Below are 18,813 nucleotides of genomic sequence, written 5' to 3'. Positions count from 1 at the left end.
ACATACATACACAAACACAAACATACAAATAAACAGAAAATAGAAAAAAGAGAGAAAAAAAAAAAAGAAAAAAGTGTATTGTGTGGTTCACTTGTGCTTTGTTTACATTTGATTTTCTCGTTCTGTGTTGCTTCTGCAGTTACTACTGCCACAACAAGTGCACTTACTGTGTGCAGTTAGTCATATCAACAATTACTTGAATATTCACTTAACACAACTGACACTGATTGTGTCGGATTTTTTGTTTAATATTTACATACAAACATAGCTATTTGTATGTGTATGCGAAGTATTGGTTAACAAGCCAGCCAAGAAGTGAAAGCGGTTATAAACGTTTACACGAACGCATATATATATATATATATATATATATATATATATATATACGCCTATGTATATATTTATATAAACGAAATATGCGTCTGTTCTATGTATTGTATTAACCACAACGCCTATTAATATTAACACGTATGCAAAAATATTAACAAACACACACACACATACATAAAATAAACATTTAAGAGTAATATGGCTTTTATTGTAGAGTTGAATTTGAATTATGTCTGATTTGTATAATTGCTAAGCGTTAAGCGAATGACACACGGCGACATAAGTGAAAACGTATATAACCCAATTACAATGGAAGAAGCTTTACGAACGGCTTTCTAAAAAGTCAAAAAGAAAAAAACTTTTTAATGCGTTAATATTTTTAAATGAATGCAAGACAAGGCAAGAAAATTTAATATGAATTTTAATAAAACCTTACCATCGAAGACCTCGTATGAATTGCATTGAATAACTTACTTCGAAACCTTTCACATAGGTATAGACAAGTAAGTACAAGCATTTAGAGGGCCTTAGGAGCAAATCCTAACACAAATATGATTTTCGATGATTGTGTTTGACATTGATTGGTTTAATTTAAAATTCCATCGTCTCTGTTACGAAAAGGGTCAAAGTCCAATGATGTATTACTTAGAAATTACTATTTACATATATTTTATGATGAATGAGATAAGATATAGACATTTAAATGCGAAATATCATCGAATGTATATATGTAAAGCAATGTCAAGGAATGCCGACCTTTTGGTGTAAAAATTTTCAAAAAGTTCTAGTCACCCTATAAGCCTAATGTCCTATGGGCAAGCAATTCTAGAGAAAGTGCAAAGTTTTTATTATTTATTTTAATTTTTTCTTCTTCTTTTTCTTTCTGTTTCTAGCAATAGGAGTGTCTGCAGGCCCATGGAAAGTAGATTAAAGTTTCCGCCTGCTTTCCCAATATTACAACATATCCGTGTGAGCAAATCATTTCCGATTTCTCTGCCATTACAAGACATTTTATATTTCTAATCTGAGTTCTGTCAGTAGGAGTAGGCGAGTAGGCGAGTAGGCGTAAAAATCGTGACTACCAAATGAGTGTTCGCAGGTGCAGATCTTGGGCATCGTAGAGTTCACTTTGGCCGCAGCTATACTGAGCGCATAACATCGTATCTTGCTGAAAGGCACACTAACTACGACTGCAATCGAAAAGTACTAAGACTTTTTTTCATTAAATTTTTCGATCTCATTCCCATCGAAGAGCAGTTTATATTGTCGTAGCGTTATAGTGGGATGTTATACATTAGTTTGGTCTCATCTAAAAAAAGTATATTTTTCGAAACGACAGCTTTAGAGTAACTTTTCGAATTTGAAAATCTGAGAGCGATTACGTAACGATTTATGTTTAATTTTACAATAATCAGTTCCATGAAGCTCACCTATTAAAATTGATGGTGTTCGTTCAAATGACATTTGCGTAATACGCTATTTTCGGAATGAAGGAAATTGCTTAGTAAGCGAAATCCACTTTCCGATCGTAGTCGAATACACTTGACCGGAATGGATAGTGAACTGGGTTTCGTCCATATCTCTCTGCCTGCTTGTTTTCCAATTGTTTGATACTCTCCGTCATTGCGAGCCCAAGACCTCGTCAAGCGTAACAAACTTATTGCCATCTTTTGCTTATCCGCTTATTCCCAAACTAAGTACGAAAATCGGAAAAATTTCATTTAATCTTTTATGCTTTCATATCCCACCGTCTGTATCCTCAAAATGGCTAAATAAAAACAACGATGAAAACTACATTTTCGTACTCTGAAATATTGGATGGACGTGGCTGGCGCATTTTTGCCACCAATTTAGTATGCAAGAATCCCCAATCGTTTTGCGATCAGGAGAATGTTTGCAACAAACATAGCACCGACATTACGGTTCTACATAAGCTTTCGTTCAGTTCATAGCTCGTAAAGAAAATAATAAACTGCGTTACTGCATTACGGCTGTTAAAGTAAATGCACAGTTCCTCACAGTTCCTGTGTCCTAAATTTTGGGTCGATTGGTTCCTTCCCGATCAAGATACAGTATCCTATTCTGACTGTGAACTTTTGACGCGATTCGTGATAGGATTCATACTAAAAACAGGCTTAACTTGGGCATCTTGAGTAACAGCAACTTTACAAATATATTTTGGTGTTTGATGTTAATTCAAAGTAAAATGAAAAAACAAATCAAATTTGATAAACCCCCTCGAGTGAGTAGAAATATTTCGTAGTTTTCACTCAAAGCCAATTCAAATAAATTTCAAATCTCTTTTCAAAAATAGTTCCAGTACACCACGACTGATCGCAGGTCGTTGTAGTTCCTTTAATATATGTTATGTATGAGAATATAAGTATTATGGTATGTTTATCTTTATGCCGTATAACACTTGTGGTGCAGGGTTCGGTTAATCTTGTGCGGACGTATGCAATACTCAGAAGGGCTTAAGGTAGATCCATCTATTAGTACACCGATCTGGATTTGCCTGTCCATCTATCAGTCTGCTCGTCTGTTATCTATCCATATAAGTTTTGTGCTCAATCTACACAGATCGCAATTTCTGGATTGCTTTAAAACTTTTCGACAAAACTTGTTGAGTAACAGCACTTCAACTTACTAAATTCGGGCCAATTATTTGAAACTCTTCTCGTGTTGCTACGAAAACTCAATGTTAACTTTACCGAATTGGAACCAGGTAGGTATGCATATCACGATTCTCAGAAAGTCTAAGCCCTCATATGCCAAAAACTGCAGCGAATTTGAATCGCATAAATTTATTTTTTAGACCCTAACCTTAGTAACTCGGAGTTATAGTGAAAAGCAACACCTTACATGAAGGCGAATTCGAATTTCTAGTGGAGACGGGAAGGTAATAAAATTTTTGAGAAGTACATGAAGTTTGCTCACATTCTGTGATGTTTCGGGCATTCTTCAATATTGTGCGGCCTCTCATGAAATGCATGCCTTTGCATAAAAACACCGTGTAATTTTTGGTATATTATTACGATAGGGCATCCTCATAGCCGACCTTAATGTGCTGATTTAGTAATTTAAGGATTTGTCCATTTCTCCATATATATATTATAATATATATATATATATATATAATAAAGCTGAACTGTTATTCGGTTTGAAAAAATGCTCTGAATAGATGCAAAATAGCTCTTTGCGTGCATAAAGAGATGAACTGATAATGAAATCAATCAACAATTTTTAAGGAAATTAGTTATACACGGGAGTGTCACGGATCATATAAGTTATTTAAAATCATTTGATTGAATTGAAATTTCGCACAAAGCTATGATAAGATGAACATTTTTTTAAAAGCTTAATAGTATGATGCACTGCTTGGTTAACTCTAGATTGTTTTTTTCGCCTACACTTTCATTACTTTCCCACTTTTCTCACACAAGCTTTAAATGCAGGAAGAAAAAATCTATTCATCAAATATATAAATATTTCACTGATAGACTTTCTACTTAATTAAAAGTAATTTATACCTTACGCACCACCGTAGTGCCAATGCAAAGTATATTACGGTTGTGTGATTGTTTATAACACCCAGAGGTTATTAGCTCTCTTCAGTTAATCATTACAGCGAGGTATGACTTTTGGTGTCGTATGACGAAAATGAGTGAATTATGATATTAGGCAAAGATCTGTAATGATCGATTATAACGTTTCCCCTTGTCCTTGTTTCCCCACCCTAGTTATGTATTTTTGCACCCATATATTATCTATTTAAGTGGATGGGGACTAACGTGAAACGAACAAAGCACGTAAGAGACCTACATCACTTATTATATTGATTGATTCAGAATTACCTTCGGAATCCGATCTAGGCTTATCAGACCTTCTTTCTCTCTATCGGATGACTACCCCAAAGTTTTTTGTGTTTAACATGCGAATAAGATTTTTTAAAAGATTTTCCTGATTTTCCTTGGGCTAAATTATCTTGCTTTGATTTAAGCGTGAAAACTGCTTAAAATGGTTGTCACGGCAACTTTTATACACATGACGCGGCATCTGAATTCACTGTAGTAAGTTCAGATTATGACAAACCCAAAATTAGTGGGCATATGGCAAAAACGTCCACATTCTAATATTTGACGACGAAGTACGTGAAGAAGAATAAGTTCTTTGAAAACACTTTGAAAATAATCGAACTCATTTAAGCCAATGTGGACTCATGTACGCCCACTTTTATCAGAGTAGTCATAAAAATTAACACTTTGGAAATGATAATGTTTAGTCTATTTTTAGACGCACATAGGTAAAATGTAGGTGTAGATGTATTTAATGGGCGGGCTTATCTGCATCTTCATAATAATACTAGCTTTCGCAAGAAGAAGACATTTCTAAACGTGTCTCGTTTTCAGTTTAGATAATAAATTATCGAAAAATTTGTAAAATTATATAAGAAGTGGTTTTTACATAAGGTTGCTGCTACCTTGAAGCGTTTTTGTGATCCTTTAAAACTTAGTTTTCCTTAAAAAAAAAAAAAAAAAGAAAATAGAAAACGTTCACTGTTTGTGATGCTTAGATAGTTTTTGTTTCTTTTTTCTTTCTCTTTTTTTTTTTTTTTTTTTGAATCGTTTTGCACTCTTAGGTGTAATATGTTGCCGGATTCGCAGCACAGGTAAGTAGGAAGCTTAACAGCAGCAAACAACCAGCCGTTGTTTAGGAATAGAACCGTTTCAAAGCGTAAAAGTTCTAATGTCGTAAAGATTACCTCTAACTCATTATTGGGATGTGCGAGAGACAAGTAATTGAAGTGGACTTTGAAACAGAGTTTCGTTCGGATTGAAGGAAACGAAGCCTTTAAGCTTTTTAATAACTTCTTAGGGCAGCACATATCCTGGCCATCAAAATAATCGATTTTGTCGAAAGAGTTTGTTCAGCCAAGCCTTGGCCAAGCCATCTCCCATTATAGTATATATGTAGTATTGGTTACATATGATGCCCGCAAAAAAAAAAAAAAAAAAAAAATTCTTGTGAAAGCATCGTTAGCATCAATTTTCAAATAAATAAAAAAATGTAAAAAGAAAAAAAACCTTTCATATCCTAAGTATACTAAAGTCGCCTCCTCTCCTAATTGAAAGAAGCTTTATTGCTTTTAAGGGCAAAGCATGGAGCTGCATGTAAGTTTCTGTTCATCTGTTATTGAACCACACGACACATACATGTGCAAATGTATTGAATTTTACAAATAAAGCATAAAATAAGGCGTGAAGCGCTTATAAGCGCATTTACACTGCAGAAGATGGTTACCATTGCAGAGAAAACTGGATATTTTTAGATGTAGCTGAAGCCATCGCATCTTAGAGTAGAGAATGAGAAAAAGGAATGAAAAACGTCTTTTCAGCCACAAATGGCATAAAAAAACACTCCACATTCACATTGGGTGATATAAAGTTAATTTAGCTAATGAAATGAACAAAACATAAGATGTGCCAGTTAACTGTAAAAGTTTTATGTTTTGTATTAAAAGATAAATACAACTAATTAATGCTTTCTACATATATATATATATATACACACACATACACTCATACATAAAAAAAAAAAAAGGAAGACAGTATTCTGCAAGCGAACTCACTACTCAACTAACTACTTATGCACACATATCTCTCTCATAATAATTGCAAGTGCATATGTGCCTGTTCTTGTGCTATATAGAAGCATCCTCTTTAAAGATGTTTTTCAAAATAGGAAAAAAAGGAAAACCACTTGTACACAAAATTGTGTAATATGTTTATTTTGGTGTACTATGCGTGTTACTAATCTACGTTTCTTTGAACCCTTATATGCTCAGAAAAAGAAAAAAAAAAAAGAAGAAAACTAAAAGAGAGATAAATAAATAAAATAAAGTAAAAAAAAAAAATAAAAAAAAAAAAAAAAAAAAAAAAATGAAAAGAAAAAGAAATGTGTGTTATTTACAAAAACACTGACACTAGCAGAACTTAACATTTAACATAAACAATATGCTGAAACAATGCACTCATCATCCATTTCAACGAGGGTAAGCTAGCAGCTAAACCCACTTTCGGACGCAGGATAAGGAGAAAAATGAAGATAGAGATAACTAAAGTTTACGCATACATACACATTGAACGTAACAAACGAAGAAACACATATATATAAACGTATATAATAAATACATAGAATACTTTGCCACATTTAATAGCTTGTTTTACACTTAAAATTTAAAAATTTTTTCATATATTTTTTCTCTTTTTTTTTTTTTTTTTTTTTTTTTTTTTTTGATTTAAAAAGTTTAAGGGTATCTTTGATAGGTTGTTGCGTTTGCAACAACATACTTCTTTCTCATCTTCGGACTTTACTTATTTTAGTATCGGTTGAACTGGTGTTAAAAACACTGCATATTTCCCATCGAATTTTCATTTAATTTCTTTTCCTTTCCCATTTTAACAAAAACAGGAAACAACATTTCAGATATTTACTACACCGCGAACGTATGTGTGAATAAATGATTGTTTGCGTTTGCTTTTATTTAAGTTGAATTTATCTGGCGGTATGTTCTTTTCAGTCTTGTTATAATATATGTTTTGAAAGTTTATACATATATATCTATGTAGCGCATATATATGCGCAGACTTATGTCGGTCGCTATACATAAAAACGAGTGAAAAATTTACAGTCTTCTCTTCAGTTGTATTGTTTGTTTAACGTTTAAAATTTTCATTTATTATTGTTCCTTTTTATTTTATTTTATTCTATATGCGCAATATATGTGCCTGTATATATATATATATATATATATACATACATGTGTATTGTTAAGAGCTGTTAGTGTCATGAAGGATGCGTCTAAATTTCCTGTATTTCAACGCAGCAATAATAAAGTAGTTGTGCTATTCAGTCCAGCTTCAACTAGGTCAACTGTAACGAACAATGTTAACATAATGTCTGGTCTACGTAGCTGCTGGCAGTAAATAGTTGCTCTACCAAAACTATTACCCTGATTTGTACGTATACGTAAGTGTATACGTACATATATGCCTGTTTTAAACAATATAAGCGATATATGTTGCACTAGCGACTTCCAAGAAAGAAACTATGAAACCTCTTACCGCAACATTATGCTATCCAAAATAGTGCCAAAGAGAAACTAAACTTTTCTAAAGTTGACCACATAAAACTAAAGCTCACAACCAACGTCGTCATCACCATCATCGTGAATAGGAGCAGCATAACTGCAAAGTGGCCAATATTAGACCAAACTTTTTGTCCAGCTTATGTGTTTCTCTGTAAATGGGTAAGAGTATTTTGTGCATATATGTAAGCATGTATGTGGCACGTTCGATATTGGTTTTCTCGCAACGCAACGCAAAAAAAAAATAAAAATATAAAAATAAAAAATAAAACTCTTTATTTGAAGAGGAAAACAGAATGAAAAGCAAATAAAAATAAATAAACAATTCAAAGAAATAGCCTTTGAATGTTTACACAGACTTAAGTAAATTTTAATATACATCTAGAAAAAATATATTTATATATATATACACGTGTATATACACCTGGGGTATACATACGTACATTCCGGATCAATTATAGGCGTGCAAATGCCTTACAAGGAGTCAGCGAAATTTGTACAAATTGATCGAAATTGATGCTCAACTAATAATCAATGAAATGAATATATATATATCGATATATATATATATATATAATATATAAAAATATATAAAAAAATAATATATAATATATATAAAAAAATAAATAAATAAATAAAAATTGTCTGATTATTTATATGTAGTTCTGAATGCTATATTTGCACGATATGGTAAAGTTGTCAAAATTCGTCTCAGATCTGTTTAAGTTCGTCTTGTTTTAAACAAACAGAAACCCATTATATTCTAAGTAGATACGTACTTACATTATATACATATATATATATATATATATGTATATATATATATATTTGTTTATATGTCCGTTGCAAATGCTCAAATGCAATTATCAACAATGAAGCACACACAAACACAAACACAGAGATACACGCGCAAACGCATACACATCTCAATAAATGCAATTGAAATTTTTGGAAGATTTTCTTTGCTTTGCTTTGCTTTTCTTTTTTATTTTGTTTTGTTTTGTTTTTTGTCTCCCTTTTTGTTCCCCTTTCGTTCTCTAATAATTCTCTAATGTAACGAACAAATAAAGTTTTACGTTTTTCTTTCAAAACCAGATTCCTAATCATTCATTATTTTTTGTTGTTTTTGTCATTGATTTTACGGATTTCATTTGGCAATGCTTTCGAGAGCTTTTTTTCTACTTTGATTTTATTTTTTCAAATTTTTCTTCTTCTATTTGCCGATTTTTGTGTTTCGAGAATTTAAGAATTTTCAGTACGTGTGCATGTGTGTGTTTGCATGTTTGCATGTGTGTGTGTGTGTGTCTGTGTGTGCGTGTGTGTGCATGGAGATATAGAAATGCTTACCGCACGATATCTCCAAAGTAATACTTATTCACAAAAAACTTTCAATTCTTGTTATAATTTCAATGGTTTGATTTCTTTTAACACATGATGGTACCTTTCATATATACATATATACATATGCCTGTGTGTGTGTGTGTGTGTGTGTGTGTGTGTGCATATATATTTATAAGAGTCGGTGTCTGTGCGGTATAGTTTCAAAAGTGCTTTAAGCAAATATGTAAAAAAGTTTTTTTAAAAAGAAAATTACATTTTCTCTCAACGGCATTTTCCTGCCGCTCTGCTTGTTTTGGACTTGCAACCAGTTTTCACATTTTATTGCACAGGTCGAGTTTATATTAATGTTAAATAAGAATTTTGCATATCTCATATGCTAGTTCTTAAAAAAGCTTCATTAGAGGAACAAACAAGCAAGCAAACAAAAAAAAGAAAGAATTGATAAAAGCGAATAAATCTACTTTGAACGGATGCCTGAAGGATCTAAATGTTGTTTGCAATTCACATTGTTCTCGCAAGTACAAGAAATAATTACAATAAGCGTCCTATTTATTCATTCATTTCAGTTATGACGAAACTCGATTTATCTTAAAATTAGATCTTCATGCTTTCTACCTAATCGTAGGAAGCGTTTACTTATATACCCGATTTATACTCGAAAATACCAGTTGAGAGCTTTCTTTGTGTGCGCTTTGCTAAACTCTCTAAAGTATATATATATATATATATATATCTATATATTTTCCATCCATGTCTAAGATTGTCTCCATCTCCAACTGTTTCATCTGCTCCTTTGTACGAGTCAGTGCTAGCAGCCGACACTTAAGGAACTTGTAAGTAAAAACATCACAGTCGTGTAGAACCATCAATTATCAAATACTCGTGTACATGTCTTTAGGGCAAGAAGTTATGTTTAAGGTTTTTTGTAAGAACATTTCAATGGGAAAAAGTCGAAAAAATTAACCAATGTACTCCACTTAGACTTGGCACAGTTAAATTTTTGTGACGAAAGCATTATTTCAAATCAACTCTGATCTAAAAATAATCGAATCCAGTTCGTTTAAATAGTGTTTGTTCTTGGGCTTTGGTTTTTTTCAGTTACGATCTTAATGGCATATTACCGTAACAAACGGGCACTCGGGCGGACGGATATATGAACAGACACGCTTCATTGCAATTTAAATACAATTCAGAAAATGATTCTTAATCGATTGATAATATAAAACTTGGGTCTAACTTAAGTAATGAGGATTGGAGGCTGCATACATTCGCCTAAATTAAGCATTTACTTATCATAAATGCTGTAAGGTATAAAAAAAAAAGAAAGAGCTGAGAGAGAAAGAGAGAGAGATGGCGTTCCCCTTGTTTTGGAACGTCGCGTCACGAAAATAACTGCAGCTTGCAAGCTAATGATCGCAATGTCATGAAATTGGGCAAATTTCGTTTGAAGCTTGATACTATCTAAAAGTTGTACAGATTTGTCAACACTGCCTACATCTAGATGTCGTGCTACGAACTTACTGAGTGATGGTGATGTTTTATATTTATCAATATATGTATACATATACACATATGTATATCTTTGTTCCGGAGTAGGCCTTTCTTTTTTCCATTTTTGAGATAAAATATGAATTCTGACCAATGTTTTGAATATGGTTCTAAAAGCACAAGCCAAGCCGTGCCTGAACAGGCAATAGACCACCGATTGTAATCAGGATTAATGACAAAGAGTATTGCCTGCTCGTAGTAATGAGCAGCGTATCGCCTTTCAAGTTACTGCTGCTAATACTTCTTGCCCGAGTTCAAGCTTAAAGGCCAACTTCAGACATATATGCATGCTGCAGGCTGCTGTAAACTCGAGATGCTGTTGCGCATTTATCTTGTAATGAAAACGTAATCCACCTACGTCCTCACTAAGCAAACGCCTATAATTAAGTATATATAATCGAGATTCGTTTACGCATTAAGAAGGAGACTATAGGGTGGATAAATAGTGAGCAAAGCTCTTGCCAAGATAATTAACTTTCATTGATTTCATGTATGTGAGAAGAAATTAGAGCTAAAGTTACAGCACTGGTGCGTTATACTTTATTTAAAGTTTAATTTGTTTTTTCTTTCTCAAAGAACTGATCGCAATAAATGGCGAGTAAAGAAGTTAACAAATTATATTTGGCGAACAGATGTCATACAAAAATTTAATATTGGATGAGAAGGAGGATACCACGATAAGACATGGACTGTTTACTTCTGTTGCCTTAGTTATGATATGCAATTAATTGAACGGTGAGCCGCTGATGGCCTTTGCTGTCCCCTCAGTAAAGGACAGACAGAGATATGAGGATCCAATTGGAAGAGAGAGATAGACATAATGAGATGCATTTACTATTTTCCATACGAGCAACCCTTCCGTTTAAAATTTTTTTCAAATTTCCAAAGTTAAAGCAAATTAAAAGACTAGAAAATTAGAAACTTCTTGACAGTGATAGTCATAGATTATGATGTTCGCAGAGGAGATTTCATTTTCAGAAAAGCAAAAAACTGCCTTTCAATCGACTTGATACGGCATCTAAGTTTATTAAGAAAATTGCGGGCTATTTACCTATTGCAGCGATGGCACCATTTTTTTTGTTTACCTTCGGAATATTCTTGCTCTTTTAAAAAAGCGCACTCAGATTTGGTTATTATTCACATCGGACGACTGTAGAAATGATTTGCAGATGACTTTAAAACTGTTCTCGAAAATACTCTTTCGCATGCGAGTAATGGAAAGACTGCTCTTTCAGTTCGAAAGAAATTGATGGTATATCGAGATATATGCAAGGAGCAATTTAACCTACACTAGGCTAGGGTTGCGAACCCAGCCAACCATTTCCCTTAAAAGTGAGGAAAATATTTTTGGTTTTATGGCCTGCGCAATGAATAAAATCTTCTTTTTTTTTTTTTTTGAATATTTTTCCATCCTGTCAACAAAATCTTCCATCCATATATAAAGCAGATAAGATAAAAGAGATAGACAAAAGGAGATATTGTCAAGATCGGATATAAATTTTTCTATATATTCAACAGTTAATGTTACCTTGTTCTTTCTATTTTTCTGTCCTTTCTCAAAATATTTACAAATTGATAATAAAAAAGTCGTTATAAGAGACGGAAAAGTTTAATTATTCCGAAAAACCTATTTTCCGAGCATGCTCGTGGAGGCATATATTTTTAAACTCGTTTTTTCGGAAAAATTTCACAATATTCTATAAAACGTCATCTGTTGTTGTGGTTCTGGTAAATAAACAGAAATTTGCTACAAGTACCGATGCGTCAAGCAAGCTCGAGGAAAACTCAAGTAAGTGAATCATAGTCGTGTGTTACTGAATCTTCTACAAACAAGTATCTTTGGATTAGAAAAACTAAAAAAAAAAGTGAAATTTTGATACTCTATAATATCAGGTGGGCGTGGCTGATTTTTTGAGATATATTATGAAGCACAATAGGTTTGAGTAATAAGCAAACAAATCAAAACGGAGGTATTCTGAGTTTATATTGTATTGCAGGCGTACGGTTGACTAATTGGTTCCATTGCTAATTTCAATCTTCGCACAGGCATCTGCACTATTTTTGACAATCTCCACAGACCTTTACATAGACAGATGCACGGGCATGCGGACAAGCAGACATGTTTAGATCGATTTAAAATTTGATACTGATCGAGGGCGCATACACACTTTACAGAGTTTTCGATGTTTCCTTTTGGGTGCTGGATGTTGCAACAATAAATACGCCCATCTTTCGGTGATAAATTAAAAAGGATGGTTTTGTCGACTGGTACACCTTAAGAACTTTGCTTTCGTATGCAAAAAATCAAACATTAATAAATAAATACTTTCGTTATTACAGCCTACATCGGTTGTGATAAGGGAGCATATTAGGTTTGTGTTGAGTTGATACAGACAGACCCGCCTTTTATTATCTTCTTTCTTATTTGTACCTCTTGTTTTCCTGTTTTCACCTACAAGCCGCAATTTTTAAAATATTTTAATGAAGTTTGGCAGACTGACAAAGTCGTTATTCTTATACTCATGAGAGTTGTATTAATCTCTTCATAATGTTAGTCACACCTAGAAGGAGACCTTAGTATGTATTTTCTTGATGTAAACCAAATTAAGTGTGTCCGTCTGTCCATCTGTGCAATGTCTGTGATAAACATGCTCTTGGTCGGAAAAATACAGTAATCGCTTTCAAATGTGGCACAAAGATTGAACGTTGTTGCATGCAGCTTGGCATTGAAAATAAGCCAAATTGATCAAAGGACACGACCACAATACAACATGTCCTAAGACCACTTTTACTTTTAATTATTGAAAAAATTTGGCTTTTTGCTCGTTACTTATAAACCACAACAGAGACAACGATAAAAGTTGTTATTTATATCGTATGGATGGTCCTGCAGCATATGTAGAAAAATAGAACAAGTCGACAACGCCTATTTAATATTATATAACAGAATATTGAAGTTTCTTCGTTATTTTATCAAATCGGTTACAGCACTCAGAAAGAAGCTTCAAAGACGGTACAAAGCCTATACATTATTGATCAGTATTCAACGGTGATGGGTATAAAAGATTCGGTCGCGGCCAAATATAATTTCCTTACTTGTAGCCTATGAGTTTGTTTGCTCTTTATTTTACAAAAACTATGAATTTTGCTATTTTTGAAGTAGTAGTCAAAAGCAGGCGTATGAATATTTGATATCAACTTTTTTACTATTTGCTGGCCTCGACGCCTCCTCTGTAAGTTTGGTATCGAAACTGAGAAATTAAAAAAACGCAAAACTCTCTTCAATGGCTTACAACAGTTGGATATACATACATATATACATATATATACATTTAATATTATCTATGTGTGTACTTTTAAATAAAGAAAAAAAGTTAAAAGAATATTTTAGCCCAGTCTTCTACGGTATGGAAAAACCGAATGAATCGGAATGAACTTCACAATGGGACGCAAGTCAACAAAATAGCGGACGCTATGCTGGTGAAGTCGACGTCTTAGCCATTTTGGCAATGCTAAGTAACAAATTGTTGCCAATAATTTGCGAAAATTTGCCCATAAAATTAAGTTTCATAAGTGGACTCCACACGGTCTTGCTCGAAACAGTGTGCTCGGGTAAAAAATAAACGGCTCGAGACACCGGCAAAGGAGTTTTGAGAGGACGCGCAAACAGGAATGAGAGAATGGAAGCGAAGAGAAACTCCACTGACTGTGTGGCAACGTTGACACTTGTGCATGGATAGTCACGGCCATGAGTGTGAGTATGCAAGGATCTACATGAATAGATGAAAAAAAAAGGGAGAAAGGATTATAGAGAAACCAAGAAAAAAGCTATAATTTTGCGAGCAGCGAGAGTATCACGCAATCTGCAGATATCGTCGAGTCTTATTTGGCAATAATGACACTGTCGATGTGTTTTCTTTCAAAACGTTCGATATTGTTTAGTCCATTAAATGCATATATTTTACATTTTGCTAAATTCGTTCCATTGTAAATCTTCTTCCTTCATAGTATTCTCGTAGTAGTCGAAAATAAAAACATTGCATAAAAAAAAAAAACAACAACAAAAAAAACAATAAGAAAATTATATTCGGTTGCGTCCGAATCCTGACTGATCTTTTTCTATTTTTGTAGAATAATTTTGTGGAAAGTTATGTTGTGTATCTGCTTTAGTTTATGAGCAACGAGCAAAAGACACAGAAAGCAAAATAGCGCTCAATTTTGATTGCGTAGACATACGGCCATTGTCCTGTTTGGGACATTTTCAACTGGAACTCGATCTCTTCTTTTTTTGTGAACGGCGGAATGTGTACTACACTGTGTACTACACTGTTGAGCAGACGGAAATATGAACATTCTTAGGCGCATCTCGACTTTGAACCTGGTCAAGAATTGATATGCTTTATGGAGGTTTTGAAGCTTGTTTCCGCGCATTATAATGGCTTTAAATTTTGATGGACTGTAATATTGGGTAGATGGAGTCAACCGTACTCATTTTTGTACAGTTACTGGAGCGTCGTTTACGCAATAAACGTTCATAATTTTGTATATCTACAAGCAGTAGTAAATCAATTTTTTCGATCCTTTTCAGAAGAAGAGGCGTTCTCAGTGTACGTGGTAGCCGTGGGATGTCCTTCGACCGATTGGCTCACACACAATAGAAAGTTGCATGCATGCAAGAACTTTCAATGTTTTTGCAACCACGAGAATGCTTAGAGCAGACACTGTACAACCGGACAGTGGGACATGCTTGAAACGATTCAGAATTTGATACTGATCAAGGATATTTCTATATAGAGTATGGGCCCCCCTGAAGCTTCCGGTTGGCTGCCGCAAACGTTTCGGTAAAACGAATATACCCGCCATCCATCGGCGATGAGTGTAAAAGCAAAAAAAAAAGAAAAAAAAAAAACCTAAGAAAAACTCCCAACTTTCTCTGGGAATTCATTTGTGTACACAGATACGAGTTAAATGCATTAAAGATTAAATATTTAAAGAGAATCTTTTGTAAAGATTTTAATGAATATAAATAGAGAAATTTCTTAAACAAAATTCCATCTAAACTTCACTTTGAGAAAATATTGAGAGTTTTCATTAGAATTTCAAATTGCAACGGAATAATGTTTCAAATTAATTTTACAACCAGGCTGTAGTAGAGCAGAACGATTGCCTTACATTTTCTTTTGTTGAACTATATCCGAACACGTTATGCTATTAATGGTATCTTGTGAACATTTATATGTAACTGGGTTAAGCTAACTACTAACATTTCCCAATTACGACATGCTTTCAGAGAGATAGAGATAGATAGTTACATAGGCTGATATAGATGGATAGTTAGATAGTTAGATAGGCGGTTTATTAAACAAATTTAAAATTTAAAATTTACTTTTTACTTTGTAATTTTCAAATTAAATAAATGAATCCTTTAAATGACCATAAGGTAGACAGATATTTTGTCGACTACTAACTTTGATTGAAAGCGAAAAAAAAAAAAAATTGTCGCCAACATTAACTAAATCGAGATGCGATCAGTTCAGATCAGATTCAAATAACTGCTTATACGTTCAGTTGAATGTTTCGAACGTTGCGCGCGGCCACCTCAAATACAACTGGTTAATATAGAAAGTTTCTTTCGCAAGTTTAGAGCATTTAGTACAATGGATAGATAGGTTGTTATCAGCGCGCACAGTATCAGCGTTGCAGGCACAACGACACTTGACAGTAAGCAGCATAACACTACAACAAGTCAGTCAATATCACTTGCGTGTTTGCATACTTTCTGCTTGCTCCCTCCCGCCTTTCCCACTCTCAATCGCACTCTCTCCTATACTCTCTCTCTCTCTCTCTCTCTCTCTCGCTATGTTTCGCTTTCTCATTCTGATAGCAAATGGTTTGACCGGTTGTAAGCTTATGCTTAGACGGGTATAAGAGTTTTTACCGTTGTACTACTTTCGTAATATTTTCTTTTTCTTTTTTTTTTACCTTTCTTTAGTATCTTTTTCGTTGACAGTCAAGTTTTGAATTTCTTTGATTTATGCGATTAATTTTATTCTTTCAAAAAAAAAAAAAAAAAAAAATTTTTTTTTTTTTCTTAATATATTTTTCTTGTTTTATTTTTTTTTTACTTTCTGCAAGTTTTGTCGATTTCGTGGCTGGGTTGTCGTAATGATCGATCAATTACACACCGCGACGCGCTTACACAACTGCCTCGTATGGCTGAATGTCTGCAACTGATTTGTGCCGGTGGCTTAAGTTACCATCATACCTGTTTTAACTGAAATTGGAATTTCTTTTTTACTTTTGGCTCATAAATCTTAACACGTTTCTTTCTTTTCTTTTTTATTTTTATTAATTTTTTTTTTTTTTTTGACTTTGAATTTTTCTTTTTTTTTTTTTTATTATTATTATTTCTTCTGTAGTTGAATATTTAAAAAAAAAAAAAAATTTTTTAAATTATTCTTTTAATTATTTATGTATCGACTCAATTTTCAAAGGTTTCGATCTCAAAACAAATGCTGCATGCTGCAGGGATCGTAACATTTTACTGTTATTAGCGTTGATCAAGCAAGCAAGTTGATCATTACTGCAATCACTTTGCCTACATACATAACTATAGAATAACGGTTTACCAATTTTGCTATTCTACAAGTAATACACACACACACACACACACACACACATACACACACACACACACATAAACACATACATTCATGAACATAGGAAGATAAGATTTTGCCTTGCTTTTGATTGTTGAAAATTGATAAACGGTAAGTGAATCAATCTGAAGGCAACATTTCTAGCGAAATTGGTTGATTACTTCAAACATTGATAAAAATGGTTAACTCTTTTTTCTTTTTTACATTTACTATAAATTTCGTCAGATAACTAGCCAGTTGTTAAGAATGGTATTTTCGATGAGTCAAACGATAGACAAGCAATGTCTTCTGCCATATTTTACGTTTTTGAAGCAAGAAAGTGAAATTTATGTTACTGTTTGTATAACAAAGCTAATATGTATTGTTCGAGGTATTATGGTAATGTTAACTGTTATCGCATCTAACAATTGGAAAATCACCCTGAGCTCCGAACGAATTCATTTAGCATGCGGTCAAACGAAATTTGTACAATGTGACTGCCTGGTGAAATCATGTTTCCGAAAACAAATAATAAATCTATGAAACGAAACGCATTGAATCAAGGAAACAGTACATGACGGAGTTTCTCAAAAATTCAAAAATATTTTTCTTAGATTTCAAATGAATTCTCAGAACATCGGATCATTTTCAAAGCTCAATTACTTTCGACAGAATTTGCGACAAAAGTCGCAATGCATTGTTTGGTTTTTTTTTTTTTTTTTTTCTTTATATCATCTATGGACTGGCACCTTTCATACGCATTGGATATTGATAAGGTATTGTCTAAATTATCCAACGCTGTAGTTAGCTATTGACCATGAAATTTTTTCCTTTTGCTTACATTTGATGATATTAGAATTCCTATCCGCCTGAGTGGCCGAGTAGGTAAGAGTCTCGACTAGCAACTCAATAGTCGTGGGTTCAAACCTCAAGTGCGGTAGAGTTTTTTAATAAAAAAAAGCCGATAGCCCTAGATGCTAGTGCTTTAAGACTTTAGTCTTAGAATTTATTCTCTGGCTAAATTTATAATAATAATAATAGAATTCCTAGGAATCATATTCAAATGATTATGTTGAGCTTAGGTTGGTAAAAAAAGAAAGGTCGTTTGTCACATGGAATACACATTCAGTTGCTCAATTGTTTATATCATTTTACTTTAGTATGACAATGTATTTCTTTGCCCAAAATAATAATAATAATAATAATAATAATAATAAGACTAGAGTTATGACACTAAAGAGTTATGGCAAACTAAAGAAAGGAACATTCGACGAAGCCTCAAAGCATAAGCGTCCTAGGAAAGCGATTGGCTAGTTATTAGTCTAAACTTAGAAAATTTAATTCATTCACTATTAAATGTAGGGTATGATCTTCGTAAATAGTTTAATTTTTCAAGAAATATTTACCGAAATGTGTTACTTAAGTATTTTTCTAAAAGATTTTTCAAAAATTTCAAATCAATTTTGATCACTTTAGAATGTGTTAAGTTTTGTTCCTGCCAAACATCAGCCTAAATTAAGCTTTCGAATAATCATCTCAGAATGTAATTTATTTTAGAAAATTATATTTATAATTAAAAGTCTTTCAAGTTTAAAAGTAAGTTTGCTTCTAAAGTTTTTATCAAATTTTCCCAAATAATAATTAATTAATTCTTAAGTTTGCTGCATTGTTCATTTATTTTCATAAAAAGTCTATTAAAGATTTTTAAATCGAATAACAAGTCGCTGAACAATTTTCTTCTAATTCTATTCTTCTCATTAATATTGAAAAATGAAAATCGTTCAGTTTTTTTTTTTTTTTCTTCTTTTT

General features: G+C 33.0%; 1 protein-coding gene across 5 annotated transcripts in view; it reads right to left on the bottom strand.

Moving 5' to 3' along the window:
- LOC119631621 (coiled-coil domain-containing protein 1) overlaps positions 1–16,649 on the bottom strand; it is a 28,856-nt gene extending 12,207 nt beyond the window's left edge. The window contains exon 1 of one of the 5 annotated variants that reach the window (XM_038024003.1): positions 16,349–16,649. The gene's annotated coding sequence lies outside the window, so the exon portion shown is untranslated. The remainder of the gene's footprint in view (positions 1–16,348) is intronic. The other 4 variants (XM_038024004.1, XM_038024001.1, XM_038024002.1 and 1 more) reach the window with 4 other exon arrangements.
- Between the last annotated feature and the right edge of the window lie 2,164 nt (positions 16,650–18,813).

This window comes from Glossina fuscipes, unplaced genomic scaffold, assembly GCF_014805625.2.
Source record: "Glossina fuscipes isolate IAEA_lab_2018 unplaced genomic scaffold, Yale_Gfus_2 1, whole genome shotgun sequence".
NCBI lineage: Eukaryota > Metazoa > Arthropoda > Insecta > Diptera > Glossinidae > Glossina > Glossina fuscipes.
The sequence above is the reverse complement of the archived record's forward strand: the minus strand, read 5'-3'. Positions and strand labels throughout refer to the sequence as shown.